Genomic DNA, 6,000 nt, shown 5'->3' on the forward strand with positions numbered 1-6,000 from the left:
CACACCTGTTCTCCGCAAGTAACTGCCAACTTCCCCGCATGAATCAGAGGTGGAAGACTAATGATTTCAGACACAATGTCGTTTATCAAATACTCACGGAGAACATACGCTCCACCCGAGGACCGAACTCACGACCCCGAGATCCGTAGACCAACGCTCTACCTACTGAGCTAAGCGGGCGGGCAGACGATGTTAGTGGTCATGTCTGAAGATATCAGAGACATAAATAGATACTTTATTCCATAAAACATACAGCAGCGAATGTAAGAAAAAATAACACTTTGTTGGAAATATCGAACATTTATAGCAGTCCGTTGAAAACTGTGGGTAGGCGCATTCTGTCACAAACGAGGAATACATAATTTGCTCTTTAGACATATATTTGTTATCGGTAATATGTCATTTGTTAAGACATTGACAGAAAGGTATCAGTGTCTTATTCCTTTAGCGAAACATGTTTTATGAGGACTACGTTGGCTCAAAAATAAATATGTGATTCATTGTCTACAATTTTTACACAGGTGTCACATGTTTTCTTTAAAAAAAAAGACGTTACACACAAATATGATGTACATTTGTACCTTAAAACTGTTGTGCACTGTGAATTGTACCTATTTTACAGTCGAATATCCCCGTTGCCAAAGCTAGTTTCATCTCGAACTGCTTTTTAATCTTTAAGAATATTTTCATTTAACGCTAATGCTGGCTAAATCATTGCAGAGATAAAAAAAATTTTCATATCCATTCTTTCTGCATTCGAAATACTTGTGACATGATCAGCGCAAAGAAAAATTACCTTTGTCAAAATTCGATTTATAATTTAATAAAGAAAAAGTAAAACATTTTTTAAACTTGCGGAATACTTCATGTGCTTTTCCAAACAGCTTTTGTCTTAGTATTCATAAAAAATGTCAGTTATAGAAATCGTGTATCCAAAATGTATCACAAAGTGGTAATTTTCGCGTTATACCCATTTAATAAAGATGTTTTAAAAATGTTTTGCCAAGACATGCACCGCACACTGTTCTTATCATTTAGTGTTATTGAATAGCTTGAAATATATCTATGAACAAAATCGGAACAAATGTTCCTTAACAAAAGTTAAGACGCCCTCGGCTGAAAGTAATACTTTCAAAATTGTATTTTATTGAAACAGTGCGATATATATTATCTACAATAACCCCATTCCGTTTGTTATTATTGACACATTTTCTGAATGTACTGTATAGCACAAGCTAGTTTATATATACGTATTATGGCGGAAACGTTGCACGTGCTTTCAATGATGTGCCTTCGGTGTACTGCGTATACATACATAATTTTTTATGTTGACATTATAGTTTCGTGTAAATAGGCATGTTGAACAGTTATCTTAGATTAGAAACCAACATATTAATTGAAACACACAACTATTTTTTGATTGGCCTATACGCTTGTCATTGTAAGAGGAAACGACAGCTGGTGACTGTGACGTATAAATTGCGGCAATATCAAACTATCGGTTTTTAGGTTGAAACCACGAGGTGGTTGAGACCTATAATTACCGTATTCCAGAGCTTGCAAAAATATCAGACTAACCATTTTCACTGAATGACAGATTAATCCGCTGTAAGGTTTTTGCCCGTTTTTTCGGGCTAATCGACAGATATTCTTATTGCTATAAACTGTTTTCTGAACATTGTTCTACAGTCGGTTGATATTTTCATACATATGTAAATACAATAAGGTTAAATAATGCGTCATTTTCGTATTAAAATTATGTTTTTAAGTCTGTTGATCCATCGAGCATGGCTAAGTTGAAAAGCGAAGGTGCATTCCTTTAAAACACTTCAGAAAAAAAACCCAGACGTGACCGAAGCGCACGAAAATATGCCGTGAAAAAATAGTTCAAAACGTATAATAAAGATTTCTTTAGTTTAGCCTTAATACACAAGTAAAAAATTGCTACAAGATGCAGCAAATAGATGGTCGCACGGCCCCCCAAAAAAACAAAGGGTTTGTAATAGTCTTCTTATCAGCGAAGGTATATTTCACCCAAGATGATAGTGAAAGTGGAATGATAGAGAATAAAACAGAACAAGCAGAAACTGCAGTTGCTAGATCTGTAAATGTTGCACACTGCTACTTATCCCCGATTTAAAAACTTGTCACCTGAGAAAATTAAAAACAAGAGGGCCAAGATGGTCCTAGGTCGCTCACCTGAGAAACACACCATAACAATGTAAACATGTTTGACCTAGTGATTTCATGGAAACAAATATTCTGGCCAATTTTGATTAATATTGGACCGAAAATGTGGTCTCTTGAGTTTAAACAAGTCTTAGATATGCGCTAGTGACCTAGATTTTGTCCCAAGATGACCCATATTCAAACTTGACCTAGATTTTATCAAGGCAATTATTCTGACCAAATTTCATGAAGATCAATTGAAAAATAAAGTCTCTATCGCATACACAAGGTTTTTCTTTGATTTGACCTATGACCCACTTTTTGACCCCAGATGACCCATTTTCGAACTTGGCCTAGATTTTATCAAGGTAATCATTCTGACAAAATTTCATGAAGATCAGTTGAAAAATACAGCCTCTATCGCATACACAAGCTAACTATTGACAGACAGACGCCGGACGTCGAGTGATCACAAGAGCTAAAACTCAGAGAGTACAAATATGCCCCCAAGAGTAAACAAAATAGTGTGGAATAAATTTATTTCAAGGTAAATACAGTATTACAGCAATATAAGTAAATAAAATGCATTTTCATATTTCATCTGTAGATCTTCTATAAAAACTTGAAAAAGTTAACTTCACAGCGCGACAGTTTGCACAGCCAGACCAGGATTCGAACCTGGAACCTCCCCAAAACACAAATTACCATACGTAATTTCCTCAATTTTGGGTTGCTCTGCCAATTGAGCTATCTGGCCAGTGGAACTGCAATATCCTAGCAATATCACTTAAGATAAATTTTCGATTTCTGGTTTTTAAAGCTGAAAGGGAGCACTAAAATGTGGAAAAAAAATGGTATTAAATGGGGATTTTAGTAATCATCCAAGCTTTCTACCAAGTCAACTCTGTATATAAGCCGATTTACCACCTTTTGCTATTGAACCTGCTGAAATTCTCTCCAAAAAAACTAATTAAAATCCTCTATTAATATTTAAAACAAGCATTGTCACATATAAATACAAATTAGGTTAGAAAAAAGGTTTGTTTCCGATATCCCAACCTACCTTCTGGCCGGACCCTAATTCTTTTTCATTGCCTTTGGAGAAGGGTTTGTTCAAATGTTTTAACAAAAAGTTGAAAAACTGCACTTTTTATGTTTTAGACATGGTCAGTGATGTTAGAAATCAACTTACTCAGGGATAAATTAGCAGGGGCTAAGGGTGTAACAATATATCGAAATTCATTTTATCATGATACATTAGTTTGGCGATACGCATATCGTATCACAGGCCTGTTTCACAATACGTAAACGATAAGTGAAAACTAGAAATATTGAATGATATCTTTCATACAATCAGTGTTAAAGATAGTAACAAAAGAAACGTATCATTTATTACAGTTTCTTAAACTTTAAAGCAAAATTTCAAGTACTTGCCAAGAGTAGAGACATTGATTATTTTTCATTTTGTCACATGAATGTTTACTTACAGTACTCAATTCGTATCGCGATATGTACCGTATCGTTGCATCTGTATCACGATGCATATTGTATTGTGAGACTAGCGTATCTTTACACCTCTAGCAGGGGCCAAGTAGCCCTTGGTTCCTAGATTTTGGACTAGGTCCCTAAATTGTTGGAGAACATGCCCTTATACCTAATGTTACAGTTATTTTTGACAGTCTGGGCCCCTAAATTAAAATAGCTAATTTATATCCCTGTTACTGATGCTCTAAAGGAATAACCCCCTTATTCGTATTTTTTGTACACAAAAAATAGTTTCCGAAAGGTCCCACTTAATAATAAAATCAAAAAAAAATATTACTGACCTACCTACCTATTTTTCTTGAGCATGTTACTGGAAACAAATTTTTTTAGGCCTTACAGTACATGTATACTAGCTAAATTGTAGTCATATAGGGTATCTTAAACAGGAAAGTGTGCAGATTGGAAATCATACACTGTTTTTCAAAGTGAAAGTATCATGTATTTGAATGGGACTAAAATTACATTTTCATTTTTTTATTGAATGGGTGTGTAATCTCTCTATAAATTTATATCTACGGAAATACTCCCTACAATCAATTTCTGATCATAACTGGGAGGTCGGGGCAGTTGTTAAAAACTAGAGAAATCTTCAAATAAATAAATGTAGCACAAAATATGCAATTAGCTGCGGTCTCTTTAGCAGAAAAACCTGAAAAATGTATTAATGTCATAATCCAGGACATTGACTTTAATACCCTATAAATCTTCATCATTTAAATTCTATGTCAAAAGCACAATTGATTTGTCATTCATACACATACAAGTGTCCAAAACACAATTTTCGTCTTGTAATCAAAACTAGCAGAAAAGTAGTGGTTGTTATTTATCATCAGGAAGTATGTACCAGAAGACTGAGAGTCAAAATTTATCACGAGGTCTCAAATCGCCCATTATCTGGACTATCATTGGACTTTATAATAAGATGAAATGCCCCCTTGTGCAGGACATTGGAATATGTTTAAAAATAGCTCGCTTTAATGATAAATTGGAAAAACCTTGAACAGCGCCACCTGCCGAGTGTAACATATGTACATGTGTAGTAAATTCGCGCCATAAGTCACATAGTCTATTGTTTACACTTTTCCGTCTTCAAAAAACTTCAAATTTATACTCATAAAAATTAAAAAACTTACATCAAAATGCTACTCTGACTGCAACTCACCTCTATAAACCTATGCAAAATCCATGTTATTTATTTAATATTAAATTTAAACTAGGTCATCACTTTGGGTGACTTGCTAGGACTTTGGTTTATTCTACAATTTAGTTCCACACATGAATATTCAACTGGCACTAAAAATGCACTAAAAACTTAAAACCTGTATGTATACTATGTATTGTCATTGGACTAGCCTTAAGTTACTTCTTTGGCTTTACACACCGGAATGACTTGTTTTATGATATCAAAAATCACAGGTTAAAACAGATATCTTCCAGTTATAACATGCATAGATAAAACAAATAGGAAAATCACTAATTTTTTCATATTTTCCGAAAATTCTGAGTGATCCATATTGGCAGAATGTCTGCGAAACAGGTCTAGGTTTTAAAATATATACAGTACATATATGGACAATCCATGAATTCAAAGATTTTTCAGTCTATAATTTTACAGAACATATGAAATCCTAGACCTGTTAATTTATCTATCTCTTTTGACAAGCTTACTGTCGCTGAGTGGCTGCTTTTTTAATTTCTGATATTTGGCTTTGCAGCCTCAGTTTGACCGTCACAATTATATAAAACAAACTATCGATGTACGTCGGATCAGTTCGACTATCTATCTCTTTAAAGTACTGCCTCGCGCCTCTTATTACTAGTACATGTGTATAGTATCACTGTATGTACAAATTCTCTCTGACACAGAGGCGGTCTCAAATTAATAAATTAAAATGCCTAATGTTTCAGTAACTGCAGGACATTGGGATATATTTATAAATATCTTCGTTTAATAATTGGAAAAACCTTACACAGCGCCACCTGCCAAAAGTAGCATATGTACATGTATGTGTAGTAAATTCGCGCCAAACGTCACGTGGTCTATAGTTTACACTATTCCGTCTTCATAAACTTCACATTTATACGCATTAAAAATGTTACTTTGACTGCAACCCTCCTCTATAAACCTATTAAAATGCGTAACTAAGCAAAAAGTCTTCTAAAGCATGCTATTCATTTATGTTTCCTATTGATAGTGTAAGTAGGTTATCACTCGGGGTGACTCGCTAGGAGTTTGGTTTATTCTACAATTTAGATCAACGCATGTGAATAGGCACTCAAAATGCA

This window comes from Mercenaria mercenaria, chromosome 14, assembly GCF_021730395.1.
Source record: "Mercenaria mercenaria strain notata chromosome 14, MADL_Memer_1, whole genome shotgun sequence".
Taxonomy (NCBI): domain Eukaryota; kingdom Metazoa; phylum Mollusca; class Bivalvia; order Venerida; family Veneridae; genus Mercenaria; species Mercenaria mercenaria.